General features: G+C 39.6%; 2 protein-coding genes across 3 annotated transcripts in view; one reads left to right on the top strand and one right to left on the bottom strand.

Annotated features, from left to right (window-relative positions):
- Positions 1 to 19,656, bottom strand: part of LOC138785607 (myosin-6-like) — a 452,023-nt gene that overhangs the window by 222,389 nt on the left and 209,978 nt on the right. The gene's annotated exons all lie outside the window — the stretch shown is intronic.
- The window catches only part of LRRC2 (leucine rich repeat containing 2), a 183,101-nt gene continuing 169,968 nt past the window's right edge, over positions 6,524 to 19,656 (top strand). The window contains exon 1 of one of the 2 annotated variants that reach the window (XM_069961713.1): positions 6,524 to 6,644. The gene's annotated coding sequence lies outside the window, so the exon portion shown is untranslated. Of the gene's footprint in view, positions 6,645 to 9,137; positions 9,174 to 19,656 lie in introns of those variants that run through there. The other variant, XM_069961714.1, reaches the window with a different exon arrangement.

Below are 19,656 nucleotides of genomic sequence, written 5' to 3'. Positions count from 1 at the left end.
CCTACAGCTTGTACTCTGAGGACCTGACAGATGTTCTTGAAGAGACTCTGTCAGCAGGTTTATGTTGCCCTATTTAAAGGGGTTGGCCACTTTATAGTAAAATAGGTCAGTACAAAGTATTAGTAAGTCTACTCACTTTATATACTGACAGCAGCTCTCTGTTTAGTTTCAGTCCATAAAATGGCCGACATGGAGGAGCATGTGACCATGCCCCGCCCCCCAGTGTCCTCCATAGATATATACAGGCTCAGTGGTGGACACTAGGGGGTGGGGCCTGGTCACATGCTCCTCCATGTAAGCAATCTTATGGACCAAAACACTACAGAGCAGGACAGCACAGCCTGGAGGAGGGGAGTCGGATATTAGCTCTATGAGGTACACAGGGAGCTGCTGTCAGTATATACAGTGAGTACACTTACTAATAATGTACACTGAGCAATTTTACTATAAAGTGGCTAACCCCTTTAAGGACAATATAAAACTAGTGACAGAGAAGCTGATGTATCACCTACATTGTTCTGTGCAGCTGATTCTGAGATATCCTCCTGAATAACATGGACAATAAGCAGTCCTCTCGATTATGTGCATGTGCTAGGTGGTCCTGGATTTTCATGAGCACCAGCTGCTGATTGGCAGTAATCTATCAATGATGTGTATAGGCAGTCAACTGTTAATCAAAAGCTGGAGGGAGGGGTGCAGCAAGAATCCTATTCTCCTGTATATTAGGAGAACGGCTGAACAGAATGATGATTTGTTCAGCATTTCTGTCACTAGTTTATGCTGCCTTCATATAAGGAAGCACAAACCCAGTGACAAATTCCCTTTAATGACAAGCCACTGGTGTGGCTTTTAATACATGGCAAGATTCCACAAGATGACTAAAATTCAAAAATAGATTGTAATTACCCACATTTCATTTACACAGTACTGAGGAAAATAGGAACTCTGTATCTATCTAATCCTGAAATGGACAGAGAACTAAGCTATCTAGCAGGGTGACTGCCTCGCCTCTTAACCAAGGAACCCTAGCAAGGCATAGTAGGAATCCATCAGAGAATTAAACTAGTATATATTTCAAGAGGCAAAAAAGAGTCACAACTTATATATTATTATTGGTAATATCCAAATGACCTTGCAACAATGGTGGATTCCTTGGCCCTCAAACCTCCAGGCACAGTCACTGTATTAATCATTATTCAATAAGGAGGCATAAATGGTTATTCATAAAACATAAGGAAAAAAAAAAACATATGACTTTGATCCAGGGTGGGAGTTAATAGTCAACAACAAGTAAAATGACTGTATACTTCAATTATATGTTAATAATTTAAAATAAAATCTCTATACTGCAGTGCTGACATATAAAGAAAATCCATAGAAATGACACAATATAATCTGCTAAATACAAATATTTAAAAACCTGTAAAAATAGGTACAGAAATGTTCTAGAGGTTTATACAGAATCATTTTATAATTATCTCGGTCTCTGTAGAAACAAGCAATTCAACTTCAGAAGATACTTCTAATCCTGCTCTGACTTCATTTTGTGGTAATATGAATTACTGGAAACCTAACATTTGCTACTATGGATACTGCTAATATAACTTTTATATTTACAGATTAGTCCAAAGCCTCTATTATCTCCGACAAACATTGGAAGGAAAAGAAATCAGTACAACGGAGGACTCGAAACATAAAGAATTGCTCTCACCTGTTTACCATTTTACTATGATTGCATTATAAGACGACAAGATGACTTTTGCTAGCTAATGGTTGTGGAAAGAACACAACTCTATATACAGTATATATATATATATATATATATATATATATATATATATATATATGTTCTTTAAATATTAAAATATCTTTTGAGCAGTCAAAACAATGCTTGTTCCTCAACAGCGTTCTATAAACATGAAGTCATCAGTCTGAATTTATACTGAGGGACCTATAAATAGAGCTGGTAGGTTTTAACTGTGAAGTTCATGAACTATCCTGTGATACTCCTTCTGTTATGTATACTGAAGGAAAACTATTGCAGCAGACTATAAAGTATAGATAAGAAATGCAAATAAAGTAAGTAATAATATTAATAATAATAATCATTGCCATAGTTATTGTTGGTATCATCATCATCATCATCATCTTCATCACTTTGTTACCAAATAAACTAGAAACTAATTCGATTTCATTTGTGGGTTTACAAAAAATGACAGAATCGCAATAAAATAACAATGACTCCATATATTGCTAAGACCAATGTAATCTATATTCCCCCATAGAGTAGCCTAAAATAATATGATATATGCTCAGCAGCAGAATATGGCGCTTCTATGCCATACAGTAAAATGTTCTCACCAATAGGGCATAATGCCCCAACTGTGTCCTCCCACTCATTAGTAATGCCCCTGTGCCCTCATGTAAGGCTGCCACTGTATCACATACAATAATAATACCCCATGTGCTCTCAGACAGTAAGAGTGCACTTTACATAAATAATGCTCTTGTGCATACAGTAATAATATCCCTCTGTGCCTCCATATAATAATAATGCCCCCCGTGCCCCCATTCAGCAGTAATAATGTCCCCTTTGCCTCCATACAGTAATAGATCCTCATGTATTCCAATATAGTAATTGCTGCCTCTGTGCTCCATATAGTGTTATAATACAGTAATAATGCACCTGTTCTCCCATATAGTAATAATGCCCCTTGTGTTCCCATATAGTAAAATTGCCACAGTAGCCTTTGTAAAGTAATAATGCCCCCATACTAATAATGCCCATCATAAAGTAAAAAAAATAAAAAAAATACTTACCTAGTTCAGGCTCCCGTGATGCTAGAGTGCTTGTTTTTTTTTAAGCCTCAAGAACCTGTTTTTACTAATTTTTGCATCCATTTCTGTGTTAAATCGACAGCAAAAATGCAGTGTAAACCTAGCTTAAAGCGGAAGTCCAGGCAAAATATTTTTAAGATATGTTATTGCCCAACAAAAGTTATGAAAATGACTAATAGACACTTACTATGAGAAACGCACCTATAGTGCATTTTCCCTGCACTTACTACAGCATGGCGTGTTCAGGTCTCTGTAAAGTTGGTGATGTCACGTCACATAAACTGCCGACTCCTGCTGCAGTGGTGGGATAGACTGGAGCAGCAGGAGTTGGCAGTTTATGTCACGTGACATCACCAACTTTACAGACAGCTGAACACATTGTGCTCTATAGATGCGTTTCCCATAACCGATTTTTCACAATCGCCAGGAAGAAGGTGCAGGGGCATAGCGAGGGGGGGCATAGCGAGGGGGGGCACAGGGTGCGAGTGCAGGGAGCCTCCAGAGGTGGCAGAGGAAGACAGTGAGCATTCATACATATATTATATGCATGACCGCTCACTGCAGTACAGGAGCAGAGAAATCAGCAGTAGACTGATGTATCTGCTTCTGTACGCATATTCTGTTGCGCACTATGCTAATAGCGTACCGCCCAACAGAATACGCTTAAAGAAGCAAAGACTGCTTCTGTACGGGTCGCTGCTGCTGTCATCTGTGTCTGTGTCCTGTAAGGGCAGATACAGCTGACAGGAGGCTCTGAGCAAGGAGCCATCAACTCTCTGCTTTCTGTCTCACTTTTAGATCGCAGGCTGTGTTAGGCCTGCAATCTTGAAGTGATCTGGAGCAGCTAGGTTTGTCTGCTCCATCAGATCGGCCAGCAGCCTGTACCAGGAGGCATCCGAGGGACACAGTAGTGTGGGAGCTACATGAGAAGTGAGTAGTGGGTTTGGTTTTTTTTATTTCATTATGTTAGAAGATTGGGGGAGACTTATCATTACTAGAGAGTACAGGAGGGGATGGGGGATCATCATTATTGGGGATCACAGGCTAATGGGGATCATCACTACTGGGGGAGGACAGGGGGAGGGGGATCATCATTACTGGGAGCACAGGAGAGGGGGCTTATCACTACTTGTAGAGCACAGGGGAAGGGGGTTCATCACCACTGGGGAGCACAGGGGAAGGGGGACAATCACTTCTGGGGGAGCACAGGGGAAGGGAGATCATCCCTCCTGGGTTCACAGGGGAAGAAGGGTCATCACTACTGGTATTACAGGAGAAGGGGGATCATCCCTACTGGGATCACAGAGGAAGGGGACTCATCATAACTGGGGAGCTAAGGGGAAGGGGGATAATCACTACTGGGGAGCTAAGGGGAAGGGGGGATCGTCACTACTGGGGAGCTAAGGGGAAGGGAGATCATCACTACTGGGATCAGAGGGGAAGGGGAATCATCACTACTGGTAGAGCACAGGGGAAGGGGGATCATCACTACTGGTAGAGCACAGGGGAAGGGGGATCATCAATACTGGGTGAGCACAGGGGAAGGGGGATCATCATAACGGGGAGCACAGGGGAAAGGGGATCATCACTGCTGAGTGAGCACAGAGGAAGGGGATCATCACTGCTGGGGGAGCACAGGTGAAGGGGGATCATCACTACAGGGATTTCAGGGGAAGGGGGTCATCACTACTGGGGGCACAGGGAAAGAGGGATTATCACTACTGGGGAGCACAGGAAGAGGGATCATCACTACTGGGGAGCACAGGAAGATGAATTATCACTATCACTGGGGAGTACAACAGAAGGGGGATCATCCCTACTGGGATCACAGGGGAAGGGGAATCATCATTACTGAGGAGCACAAGGAAAGGGGGATCAAAACTACTGGGGAGAACAGGGGAAGGGGGATCACCACTACTGGGATCAGAGGGGAAGGGGGATCATTACTACTGGTAGAGCACAGGGGAAGGATGATCATCACTATTGGGTGAGCAAAGGGAAGGGGGATCATCATAACTGGGGAGCATAGAGGAAGGGGGGTCATCACTGCTGGGATCCCAGAGGAAGGGGGTTATCATTACCAGGGAGCACAGGGGAGAAAATCACTACTGGGGAGCACAGGGGAAGGAGGATAATCACTACTGGGGAGCAAAGGGGAAGGAGAATAATCAGTACTGGGGAACAAAAAAAGAGGGATTATCACTACTGGGGAGCACAGGAAGAGGGATTATTACTACTGGGGAGCACAGGAAGAGGAATTATTACTACTAGGACCACGGGTAGGGGTGATTATCACATGGGGAGCATACTGGGGATTGAGGTTTATTGCTATTTCTGGGCACTAAAGGGGGGGTTATCACTACTTGAGGGCACAGGAGAGGGGATTATCACAAGTTGGGGGAGGGTGCTGGAAACATGTGGAGCCTAAAATGTTTGTCTGATAGATGCTTTGGGGACAAATAATTGCTAAAAGAAGTCTTCAAGCTGGCTTGGAGTTAATGAAGAAGAAAAGAGAAAGTGAACAACTCTGATGAGAGAAAATGTCTTTTGTGAGTAACTGGAGTTAACTGTACTGTAATTAATATGTTTTTCATTCCTTGTTGCTGTATACATTGGATGCCACCCTAGCGTGTCCTCGAGAACATGGATACAGACTGTATCCATGTTTTCCTGGTAGCCCTAGGGCAGCATAACGCAAAGAGTTAAGCATTTTTGGCACTCCCAGCATCATTATGATACATGATGCTGGGAAGTCTGTTATTCCACAGGGCAGCTTCACGCTCCGTAGCTTGTGGGGGGACGCCAAACTAAATCTTTGCTGTGTGCACAAAAGACTAGCTACGCCTCTGTGGAGGTGGGTGAAAAGAATTATACCTACTTATCTCTCCGACTCCAGCGCTGCCACCTGCATTCCACTGCTCTGGTCCCAGGTCTCTGGCCGCTTCCTGGTCTGAGGTAGGACTTGAGACATAGTGTGGACAGGCCTGCTCAGCCATTCAGTGTGAGTAGTGGTGTCCCGCATCTGCTGCTGAATGGCTGAGCAGGCCTGAGATGTCACGTCTCAAGCTTTGTCTCAGACCAGGAAGGGAGGTTTTCACCCTCCCCGACGATTGTGAAACAAGGAAGCCCGGATGGAATACCCCTTTAAGAGTTATCAACTCTGTGATTGTCTATGGTTGTGTAACTGTGCAGTTTATTTTACAGAAGATTAGAATATTATATTAATATATAATATAATAATATAATATATTATTATACAATATTACTAATATTATTTAATACTATATACAAGTATCACAGGCTGCATTATATATATATATATATATATATATATATATATATATATATTATACAAATTATATATATATATATATATATTATACAAATAAATATATACATATATATATATATATATATATATATATATATATATATAGATTATACAAATACAGTATATATTATTTTTTTTATTTTATTTACTTATTAACATTTGCAGCATCTCTCCATTAAGAGATGGATGCTTCTGTAGTAGTGCTGCATAAAATCATGGTGATTTATAAGCTCCAGATATTTTATCATACACAAGGCCCTGGCACTTAGACTTCCAGAGATCATGTTATCAGCTTACAAATATAGAATATTAGTCCATCTAAAAGGCTAGTCACGCTGTGAGGTTTGACCTGGCTGCCTGTGAGTTATGCTTCAGCTATTGCATCTGCTGCTGTAAACAAGAGAGTCGGCTATCTGCAGTGTGCAGTGTATGGAGACGGACCCATCCTCTCAGCTTGTGGCCTTTATTGTGTATTGTAAGTGTGCAGTGTGTGTGCAGGATGTTATTAAAAGCCACTTGTTTGGAAAGGTTAAATTAACTTTAAATGGAATGTTCATGCGTTGTGTAAAGCAAATGTGCCTGTCAGATGAGAGATTATACTGTACTGTTCTGGCATTTAGTCATCTGATATTGTTAGTGCATAGTGCATTTTTACATTGTAGTTTTGTTATTTAACTATTTGTCACTCATGCATCATGTTCTATCAGTCCATGTAGCTGTAAAATCACCGCTGTCTCAATGATTTGTGCTGTTGTGTTAACAAACTCGTCTCTGCTAAAGCTGCATTTTTTGAGTGTTTCCGAAAAAAAAAAAAAAAGGCTTTAAGTAGGCAAGTTCCTGTTCCAGCTCTCAAAACATCTCCTGGTTTACAAAAAGTAAAATGTTACGCTAATACTATTGCAGAACTGTATCCAAATAACAATCCCCTTTGTACAACAACTCCGTATAGCAGGTTTAGTCATGGCTAGAAAGACAGCTGTGTAGTCAGACACGCATGTTGGAACAAGGCAGACTTACGAAGCATGAGAAAAAATTCGGTTTCATTCTGTGATATAGTAAAGTGTCTAATCCATACCAATCATTGATGTCAGTATTACAAGTATGAACTAATACAGTGTTTCTCTAGATGTGGTTAGTGCGAACCCAGCAGGCACCTAGACTGTTTTCACCAATCCCACTATATATTTTTTTATTATTATTTTGTGAAAATTTTTGAAAACTTTCCTTTTTTGGAAATTATAGAAAAAACTGCAATTCTTTTCTGTTTTTTCTTAAAAATATAGATGTGAGTTTATGGAGACCGATATCTCCTACACTCTTAAATACCCCCCACCCTTCCCTCCCTGGTTGCAGTCAGTGAAATCTATGGCAGTTGTGCATAGGACCACAGTTTTTGTGCAGTAAGTTATACAAATATTTGCCATCCATGATGCCTATGCTCCATGATAAATAGTATTCTAAAAGTCTGAGTTACTATTCATTCACATATTTCTATTTCTTTGCCTTTTTTTCTGGCACATTTTTTAAACCCCGTACAAAACATAAAAAAGCAGTGTGCAAATAACCCCCAAATAAGGTGTTTTACTGCTACAATTATATAAATCTCTGATGGGGGGGGGGGTGTCTGCTTAAATTCACTAACCCCATTAACCCTTTCATGACCAAGCCCATTGATGCACGAATGTCCTCCCCGCCTTCCAAGAGCCATAAAGCTTTTATTTTTCCTTCTATAGGGCTGTTTGGGGTGTCATTTTTTTTTGCGCCACGACCTCTAGTTTTTATTACTATCATATTGGTGTAAAAGAAAAATTTTGATCACTTTTTATATTTTTTTTTCTGATATATAATTTTTTCTGATATATAATTTTAAAAAATCAACAATCCTGGACCAGGATTGTTGATTTTTTAAAATTATATATCAGAAAAAAAAATATAAAAAGTGATATATGCCGTTCAATGTGCGGGAACAATAATGTTATATTTTAATAGATCTAAAAATTCTGCACGCCACGATATATAATGAATAATGTTTATTTATTTTATATTTTATTTTTTATAATGGGCAAGGAGGTGTATTAAACTTTAAAACATGCAATAAATAGATTGCATGTACTGATCTATGCTGTGCCTTAGCATAGCATAGATCAGTGTTATTAGCGATCTATGCATAGAGCCTGCCTGAGAGCAGACTCTATGCATAGATGGCCGATCCGACAGGACGGAGGTAAGTGGCTTACCCCCGTCTGTCAGTACAAGCCATCGGGATCCCCACAGCATGGCTACGGAGCTCCTGATCAGTCAGTGACAGGACCTTGTCCTGTCACTGACTACCTTAAATGCCGCCATCGCTATAGAGCTCTGTGTTTAAGGGGTTAATGACGGACAGCTGCCTATCATTATCCTCAGCTCCCCGGACACTGATGTGTGTGGGGCCACTCTCGCTGCAGCGATCCCGTACACATCAACCCTCTTTGACAGTCAGGAACGTACATATGCGTTCCTGCTGGACAGGGTATGTGCAGCAGGAACGTATATGCATGTATTGCTGACATGAAGAGGTTAAGGGTGCCCTCACACACACTTTTTGTATGCAATTGTTGTGCTTTTTTATCCATGCATTTGCATTTTTTTTAGCCATCTTTTCTTGCATTTTTGACTTTTTGTGTGAATGATCTTTTTTTTTTTGTTTAGGCATTTCTGTATGCTGAACTGCACAGCAATGCCTTTCTTTGAGACAACCAGGACAATCCCATTGAAGTCTATGGTAGAAAAAAGCACCAATTTAAAAAGAAAGCCAAACCCTTAGCATGCTGCATTTTGGAAAAACAGCCACAGAGCCTCAAAAACGCCAGAAAGGGATATCATAAACTTCCATTGACCTCCAGCTAACATCTGAAACAAAAAGCACTATGGCATTTTTATTGGTGTTTTTTCAAGATTTTAAGGCAATGTGAAGCCAGTCTAAAGGAGGTGATAGATACAGCTGAATGGGCCTTCTTTGGAGGTATTTGGTTGAAATGTCTTTGACTAGGTGGCATTAAGCTCAGAAAGGTTGAGAAACATTGATCTAGTATACTTATGTTAGCTATTTAGTATTCTATATATGAAGGGACCACAGGCATTCTGGGAGTTTGCAATGCAATGCAATACTATGCTCAATGCAAAAAAAAAAAAAAATTGAGAACAGCTATAAACATAAAAACATCTGATTTGATAATTAAATATATTTTAAAGTAACTGTAGATTAACTTCTTATGTAGTTATACACTACTAGTGAATGGAAAGTCTAGTGTCAGAGCTTAACCACCTGACTGTTATACATTGATGCAGGGTGTTACATATGCATTGCTTATCTTAGAATGACATAGATTGCAGTTTTCGGATGTTCTTCTGTGCCCATCACTGATGGACTGTCACATTTCTTAAAGTTCTATTGATATATTTGGAGAGAAAAAAAAAAAAAAACTAATCAGCAGTCACACGGTGTAGTATACTTTGACCTAAATTGTGCAGTACCCCATTTAAAAAGAGGTGCTGCATCAAGATTAATATACCTCCTACACCCTGTTTTATAAATACCCCTAAGATACAGTCCATGCCCATACCATTGTGTTTTTGTATTTCATATGGTCACAGTATTTTTTGTGACTGTGAATATTTTTACATTATTTCAGGACATTATTTCACTTCTACAATATATTTTGCATCATGCATGTAAGCTATGCGGTACTTTTTGGTAAATGAGAGCATTGTAACATTATCCCCCTTACATATAAAAATAATGTAACAACTGATCACAGTAATTGAAATTCACTACAACGGTGCTGTTTGTCTATAAAGTTTACTTAGCTCCGTTCCCACAGGGTGTTATGTTCTGGCACTCAGGATGTCTGTCTGGCCCCTTGACATTTCCCATGAGCTTATGTAAAGTCAGAATCATTACACACTGGCACAATACTTTCCACTACCTAATGTATTTAAAAATGGACCAGAGATGAAGACGTCTTTGATTGTCAAGAACATTCAATAGTTCAGGGCAGTCTGACTGACACATATGCTTATTTACCGTAAAGGTTGTTATCATTATAATAAAACTGTTCTTTATTACTTTGCCCAATTTGCTGGGGATAGAACTGAGGACTGATACATTTACATGACTTAATTTTCTTTCATTTCTTTTAGTAACACTGTTAGCTGTAATGTATGTTTCAAACTGCTCACACATTGTACCTTTCATACATCTGTCTGCGCTTCCATAACATAGAAAAATGCTATTGTTCTCTGGTGCAAAGCGTCAAAGAGGCTTTGCAAAGCTCCTGTAAGTGCTAAGGACTGTAACACCTGCTTTTTTGATTCTTGTGTTGTGCATACAAATTCTTTGCAGGTGTGAGATTTGCAAGCAGGCCAGGAATAAGAGGAGAAGAGAGGAGGCATTACAGTCTACAGCACTTCAGGAGCTTAGGAACTCCTCTATGCCACTTAGAATAAAAACATGTTTTACATTCTAGAAGCACAGACAGATATATAAAAGGTACCATGTGTTTACTTGCCCTAGCAGCTAAATAAGAGTGTACACAATTTGCAGGGCTAATTCTAGTTTTTATGCTACCAAAGGAAAAAATTTAAATATTGAAAATTGCATAAAACTTTTTGTGCAGAAAATCTGTATCATATAGCAGTATGTGCAAAGTAGACTTTATGCCTCTCTGTTACAGCCACAGTTAACAAAAATGTCCCTATACAAGGAGGAATATTATTACCATATATTTTACCATAACAGTGTTACTGAACAAAGCCCATTAGCCCACATTATAAAAAGACCAAATATTACTGCCACACGATTACCACTGCTACATATTACCACCATGCTGTTATTGAATAAACCCAGCATCAAATATTGATCCAAATCAATATTATCAATTATATAACTATGCAAGGAACAAATAAAACTGCCACACCAGGACCCCATCTTACCACCACATAATAATAATAATAATAATAATAATAATAATAATAATAATAATAATAATAATCATCATCATCACTATACTGTTACTGAATACACCAAGTATACAAGTATATAAACCCATGACCTCATCTAACTGATGAATAACATCACCATTTGGTTACAAAAAAAAAGAAATGAATACACAGACCAAGATTACCCGCGTGTACTGACAATATAGTGATAACAGTGCAGTTACTGTTAGTTATTATTTCTTTGTTATTTGGAACAGAGTCTGTAAATTCCAAATGACAAAGAAATATTAACCCCTCTACCATAATACTAATATGTACAAATGCCTAAATATTTATTTCTTACATAAACTCAAGTCTAATTAGTCGTCTTTGGGGGCTAAAATGACATCTGTCATGTTCCTGTAGTGGGAACATGGCCTATATGTGACTTTTTGATCACTTTTTATTCAATTTCTTACTAGAATGTGATGTGACCAAATATCAGCCCTGGGGTGGTCTTTCACACTTTCGCACCGTTTACCTTGCGAGATCAATTATTTATTTTTTTATTATTTAAAAAATAGGAAAAGGGAGGTGATATAAACTTTTATTATGAGATGAATTTATTTATATAAAAAAACAACATTCTATTTTTATTTTTTTTGTACACATTTTTGTAGCGTCCCCGGATTTCTATGAGCAGTACATTGATTGCTCATAGAGATCAATGCTGTTAATATGTACTGTGTTGATTACATAGTAACATAGTAAATAAGGTTGAAAGAAGACAAGAGTCCATCAGGTTCAACCTAGGGAAACCCTACTGTGTTGATCCAGGGAAGGCAAAAACCCCCACGAGGCAGACAACAACCACCCTACCACAGGGAGAAAACTCGCTCCCAACTCCAATGGCAACCAGAACAATCCCCGGATCAACGTATCACCGGAAATCTAATGCCCATAACTTGTAATATTATATTGTTCAAGAAAAGCATCCAGGCCTCACTTGAACTTATTTACTGAATCGGCCATGACAACATTATGTGGCAGAGAGTTCCACAGTCTTACCGCTCGTACAGTAAAGAACCCGCGTCGATGCTGATGATGAAATCTTCTTTCCTCTAGACGTAGAGGATGCCCCCTCGTCATGGTTACAGACCTAGGAGTAAAAAGATCACTACAAAGACCTCTGTACTGTCCATTCATATATTTGTACATTGTGATCAGATCGCCCCTAAGGCGTCTTTTTTCTAGCGTAAATAACCCCAAGCTTGATAACCTATCCTGGTACTGTAACCCACCCATTCCCTTAATGACCTTTGTTGCCCTCCTCTGCACCCGCTCCAGTTCAGCTGTGTCCTTCTTATATACCGGTGCCCAAAACTGTACACAGTATTCCATGTGTGGTCTGACCAGTGATTTATAAAGAGGCAAAACTATGTTCTCATCTTTAGCATCTATACCTCTTTTGATGCATCCCATTATTTTATTAGCCTTGGCAGCTGCTGCCTGGCACTGATCAATAAAGTTGAGTTTACTGTCCACCAATACCCCCAGGTCCTTTTCGGAAGTAGTTTTACCAGTGTTTTATTATTTAGCACATAACTGTATTTATTATTTCTATGGCCCAAGTGCATAACCTTACATTTATCCACATTAAACTTCATTTGCCATTTCACCGCCCAAGCCTCTAGCTTCTCCAAATCCCTCTGTAATATGATATTATCCTCCTCTATACTGATTACTTTACCCAGTTTAGTATCATCTGCAAAAATGGAGATTCTGTTCTGTAGCCCCTCAACAAGATCATTAATAAAAATATTAAAAAGAAGTGTACCCAATACTGACCCCTGTGGTACCCCACTAGTAACTAAAACCCAATCTGAATATGTTCCATCAATGACCACCCTCTGTTTTCTTACCACACAACCAGTTACTTACCCATTTGCATACGTTTTCCCCGAGTCCCAGCCTCCTCATTTTGTAGACCAACCTTCCATGCGGCACAGTATCAAATGCCTTTGAAAAGTCCAGATACACAACATCCACAGTCTCCCCCCGGTCCAGTCTATAACTTACCTCTTCATAGAAGCCGATCAGATTAGTCTGACAGGACCGATCCCTCATAAATCCATGCTGGTGCTGCGTCATAAGATTATTTTCATTAAGATACTCCAGTATAGTATCTCTTACAAACCCCTCAAATACTTTCCCTCCTATAGATGTTAGACTTACGGGCCTGTAGTTTCCAGGATCACTCTTTGACCCCTTCTTGAATATTGGTACCACATTAGCTATGCGCCAGTCCTGTGGAACAATCCCTGTCGTAATAGAATCTTTAAATATTAGGAATAACAGTCTGTCTAACACAGTATTTAATTCTTGCAAAACTCTAGGATGGATACCTTCTGGATTTTAATGTTTTTAAGGCGTCTCCCCACTTCTTGTTGTGTTACGCATGTGAGATTTATGGGAGGATTTATATTATCCCTAGTCATGTCGTCTGTTATGGGATTCTCCTCTGTGAATACAGTAGAGAAGAATGTATTTAGTAGATTGGCCTTTTCCTCTTCCCCCTCCACCATTACACCCAGATTATTTTTGAGGGGACCAACATTTTCAGTTTTAAGTCTTTTGTTGTTTATATAAGTGAAGAACATTTTGGGATTTGTTTTACTTTCTGTGGCTATCCTTCTTTCTGTTGCTATTTTTTGCTTCTTTTATTTGCTTTTTACACATTCTATTCTTCTGTCTATAGTTGCTCAATGCTTCCCCACTACCTTCTTGTTTTAGTAGTCTGAATGCTTGTTTCTTATCATTTATTGCACCCCTTAAAGCTGAAGTTAACCACATTGGATTTCTCTTATTTCTACTACTTTTATTCCCATATGGTATGTGTCGTTCACATGATTTACCCAGGATGCTCTTAAATACGTCCCATTTCTCTTGTGTACTTTTATTTCTGAAGGCATTGTCCCAGTCTATGTTCCCAAGGTCCTCTCTTAGTTTTTGGAAATTAGCCTTCCTGAAATTTAATGTTTTTGTAGCCCCTCTGCTAATTATTTTATTGAAGGATAATTGAAAACTTACTATATTATGGTCACTATTACCTAGGTGACCCCCCACCTCTATTTTTGATATTCTGTCTGGCCTATTGGTTAAGATTAGGTCCAGGAGTGCCCCCCCCCCTCTTGTTGGTTCCTGTACTAGTTGGGAAAGGTAATTATCTTTTACTATTTCCAAAAACACGCTTCCCTTCCTGGAGCTGCAGGTTTCTGCTTTCCCGTTTATATTTGGGTAGTTAAAGTCCCCCATAATAATGACTTCCCCCTGCTTCGCTGCCGCATCTATTTGTCTTATGAGAAGATTTTCTGACTCTTCCACTATATTTGGAGGTTTATAACTCACTCCTATAAGAATTTTATTATTCTTCGTCCCTCCCCTTATTTCTACCCAAAGAGATTCCACATTATCATCACTTATTTCCCTTCGCAGAATGGGCTTAAGGCATGATTTAACATATAGACAGACCCCTCCCCCTTTCTTATTTTTACGGTCATTTCTGAATAGACTATAACCCTGGATATTAACAGCCCAGTCATAACTCTCATCCAGCCATGTCTCGCTTATCCCTACTATATCATATTTCTCTTCAACCATTATGAGTTCTAATTCCTCAGCTTTATTAGTGAGGCTTCGAGCATTAGTATACATACATTTAATATGTTTTTCCATATTCCCTTTCCTCTTGTCACTAGTGACTGTTCTAACCCCTCCCGCCGCTCCACCCCCAGTTCCATAATCTAGGCCCAGCTCTCCATCTACTCTGTCTTCACTTACTATATTGTAGTTGCCCTCCCCCCCGGTCCCTAGTTTAAACACTCCTCCAACCTCTTAGCCATCTTCTCCCCCAGCACGGCTGCACCCTCCCCATTGAGATGCAGCCTGCCCCTACCGTACAGCCTGTAACCGACCGAGAAGTCGGCCCAGTTCTCCATGAACCCAAACCCCTCTATCCTACACCAGCTCTTGAGCCACTTATTTACCTCCCTAATCTCCCGCTGTCTCTCAGGTGTGGCTCTGCACTGCTAAAGGCAGCTTGTAGAAATCAATGATTATGGTAACCCAGAGGGTGCCAGTTGTTTTTCGCACAGGCCAGTCCTAGGTACCAGTCAAGTCACATGTTAAACGGTTGTAGGTAGTCCTTGGTGTTCCTGTAGTGTGGAGGAACCGCAGAGTCCAGGATAAACCTAAACAGCATAAGAGTTTACTGAAGTTTCCTAAAGGTGCAGTACACAGTAATAACATTTCCTTCTTTAGCAAAGTATAAATGATCCCTTTTTATAATACTTGGGAATCACTTCAGTACCAACAGTAGATAATCAGAATTCTTCTTAGATCTTAGTAAAATGCAGCAGAGTATTTCGACTTTAGTTGCTTTAAGCTCCTGGTAGAAGAAGGATCTTTGTAAAGAGATCAGGATAGCTTCTCAGTCTTACTCCATGTCAAAAGTAGCCACACTACAGTTTATCTAGCCCGAAATGGCTAGGGGGTAGGAGTGCTTGGAACTAAACATAACATTAGGATTTGCCTGCACCTTTTGACTCATTGGCTGGTCCTGAATAGTCTCTAAGCAGGACACAATCTATCTGGTGTTGACTTTGACTCAAGACAATCAGAACTGGTCTGAAACTTCCTAGAATAATCTGCTTCACCACAATGTCTACTGCAGGGAGCTTTCCTATAGGTGGAGGAGACATGAGGAGACAAGGAGATTGACCTCTCATAGGGCAAGACCAAAGGTTAAGATCGAGCATGTCTTTAGATCTACATTGTCTTCAGCAGAGGTCTGAGCACATAGGATGTATTTTGTGTAAAATGCCTGGGATGTAATACCATATATTAGTCTAGTTTTTACTGCTGCATCTAAATGTTGAATGTAAAAGAGATAGTTATTAATCCATTTAAATAAGGTCCTCCATTCTGTCTCCGAAAACTGAAGATTGTGTTCTGTAGACCAGGCTTATAATGGATAGACAGTAGGGTCTTCTATTAAGATTATAAATTGGTCAGATGCCTTTAGTTAAGCATGGAAAAATACCAATTATATCACTTTTGCAAATGCATGAAAGATTTTTACAGGAATGTAAAAAAGTGTCTTATTTGCAAGTATTTGTAGAAATCCTGCTTAGGTATAGAGAAAAAGGTTTGAATATCTAGCAAAAATTGGAGCTATGTATCAGAAAATAGTTGGGACACCAGTTTGATTCAAAAAGTGGGAAGAAAAATGGTTAAAGATATGGCACTCACCCCGTACTGGTATCTTTTTTAATGCTTTATTTCCAAAGTGTTTAATTCACATAAAACAGGTTGTGGAGAGGACACTACTAGTGTTTTAGGGCTAGTAGCATCCTCTCCACAATCTGTTTTATGTATGGTGAATACATTGGAAAAAAAGCATTAAAAAAGATACCAGTATGGGGTGAGTGCCATATCTTTAACCATTTTTCCATTTTTGCACTTTATTTCTATCTACTATTTATTGAGCACCACCTGAGCATCAGATCTTTAAAGTGTCTAAAGAGTTCGCTGACCCACGACTAAGTCTGAAAGTGGTGCCGGGTTTATTTTTATCACATGTTGGTGACACAAGTTTGATTCCTCTTGTGACTCATGTATTGTACCCTGGAATATAAATGTTAAATATTGTAAGAAGAGCTTGCAAAATCAATAGGTGATGGGAGGTGTAATTTCTGGAGTGGGGATAGATATTCTGCATGATTGGGGACAAGTGCTTAGAGGGAACATTAAGCAAAGTGACAGATTAGTGATCATAACTCTAGGGTTTAATTTTGTATTTGAACTCATTGTTTGTGTCAACCAGCATCGATATCAAATATATATGTGAAAGTTCTGATGTGTTTCTACCGTTCCTATGTGATGGATTCATCAGGGAACCATATTGGCATTTTAGCACCCAGATGTGCCTAAAAACCATTAACTGCTGATACTTGTTTAAATCTCCTCTTAAATGTGGACCAATGATGATTGAAACCAATATTCATAAATAATGACAGTACCTCATGATGGCTAGGTTAGTGGTGGAGATAAACAATAGGGGAATGCAATATGCACAACATGACCCCCAGATGAAACAGATGGGACTTGTATTAGCCAAAGATATGGCTCAAATATCCAGCAACTACTGTAGCTATAATACCCTGGTGGTAGCAAGATACATACTGGGCTCACCCACTAGGGCTTAATAGCCCCTAGTAGGCAAACATATACTAGAGATTCCAAGCCCAGCCCCCCCCCCCCCCCCCCCTTGAGCCACAGATATAGAAAGCAATAGTGGGTCACTTAGCTCAAAAAGTCTCCTGGGGTCACCGTTTCCTGTAGCTTTTCCACGTGGTCCCCTTAATGATGTGAGAGGGATAGCGGGTACTAAGTGAGTGGGCTCTTTATATGCCCGATGTGAGTGGAGCAAAGACATAAACCTCTTGAGGATATAGGAGGGTTCGTCCACCCCATAGCTTAAAGAACTCCCATTATTTGTGATGCCTGGGGTATAATGTCAATGTATATCCATGGATCACACTGCAGATCTGGCAATGAGCGTTCCACTTCTCGGAAGTATACCTGTTGGACCGCAGTATGGCACACTGTATGTTCTGCATACCCGAAAATGAATCCAAATGTATAGTAATGAAGCTCATATAAGATAAAAAGATAACTGGATTGGTAGAGAATATTTCACCAGTTCACTAATGAGCATCCCATTCGGACTCAATGCAGTTCATGTATTGCTTATTTTTTGTTTTGTTAGTGATTAGATCCACATACTGGAACATGTTGCATTTTCTAGTTTGTTTCTATTTTCTGATTGTATTTTTTAAAATTTAATATTTAATCTAACCTGGGCTGTTTTTAACAGCATTTAGAAAGATGCTTTACAGCAAGCCCTATGGACATAGATAACAATGGACAGAACCTGGCCCATTGACATGCATAGTCAGTGACCTTTAAAGAGATCATTCCACAGGGATAAGGGGGGCTAAGCTGTGAGTTTCAGCTATTGTTCTCTTTATCAGCATGTGTCACCTTTCACTGTATAAATCATTTTCCAGCAGCCAACTCCTGCCAGAACAGGAAGGGTCAGATTAGGTTTAGGGCTAGTGATGAGAATAGAATCTGCAAGATTTCTGAATTATTATACGTGATGTCACAGATCTGCTCTCACAATGCTTTGGTGTAAATAAGACTAGTGTGTTTGTTCTCAATCACACTGGCAATGACAGGCAATAAGCTTAATAAGGCTCAGTAGACAGGGCTAGATGAGGCTCAGTAGCGGTGTATACAGACTACTTATACACAGCCTTGATAGAGAGTATCACTGCAGCAATAGGAGGGAAATAGAGACGGCTAGGGAGGGTGTAGAAGTGTTGCATTTCACTGAGCTATAGCAAAAGGAATACTGGGAATAGGAATAGAGCAAAAGAAATACTGGGACTTGAAGTTTTTGGGCAATACAGTGAGATGTCTAATGCAGGAAGTTTTAGGAAAATGAAAGGAGACTTAGTAAAAAGAAAATGGGCTAAAAAAGTGTTGTTTTTTTGTCCCATAACATGCGCAGCCAAGTGAGCCCTAACTACATCTGCCAGGATAATTTCATTTTATTTTTGTCTTGCACATGATAAACCCTTTAATAGGTGGCACCAGAGAATAAGCTGTGTTCCCTCTGGGATGCACATGTCCTCTGTCTGACAATGTCCTCTGTTTGACAAGTATGTCAGCTAAACAGCTATCTGTTTTATACACATCGGCCAAGATTAACCATGAATCCACTTCCAGATATTTTTGGCAGCAACTTACTTTCCCAAGAACAAAAGAATTAGGCAGCTGAAATCTAATATGCCTAATTCTTCTCTTTTCTATTATATTAATAATATAATCATACTGGTATGAGAGAATTTTTTTGATTTTTTTTTATTAATTTTTTTCTAAATAGAATTAGAAAAATAATCTGCAATTTTTATTTATATTTTACATAGGTTTTAAACTTCTTTTTTTTTTTTACACACATTGTGAATTGCAGATATAAATCCCTTAGGGGACTTATATATGCAATGCTCTGATTGCATATACTGATGAATGCTATGCCATATAGCATAGCATTCATCAGTATTATCTGTGATCTGTACATAGAGACTGCTTGAGAGAGGACTCTATCTACAGATCGCCTATCCAACAGGACAGAGGTAAGTGGCTTACCCCCGCCTGTCGGAACATGCGATCAGGACCCCCCAGCCATGGGGTGGGGGGTCCTGATCAGTCAATGACAGGTCTTTAAGGACAACCTTAAACGCTGCAATTGCTGTGCACTGTGACGATTGAGGGGGGTTAATGACAGGCAGCTGCAAGACCCTGGCTGCCTGTCATTCTGGAGTCTGAGGGCTGTAATGTGTGAAGGGCCGATCGCATTAAAACCTCTTCAAAGCCAGGAACATCTATATACGTTCCTGCTG

This window comes from Dendropsophus ebraccatus, chromosome 3, assembly GCF_027789765.1.
Source record: "Dendropsophus ebraccatus isolate aDenEbr1 chromosome 3, aDenEbr1.pat, whole genome shotgun sequence".
NCBI lineage: Eukaryota > Metazoa > Chordata > Amphibia > Anura > Hylidae > Dendropsophus > Dendropsophus ebraccatus.
Note: the sequence above shows the minus strand (reverse complement) of the source record. Positions and strands in the feature narration are given on the sequence as shown.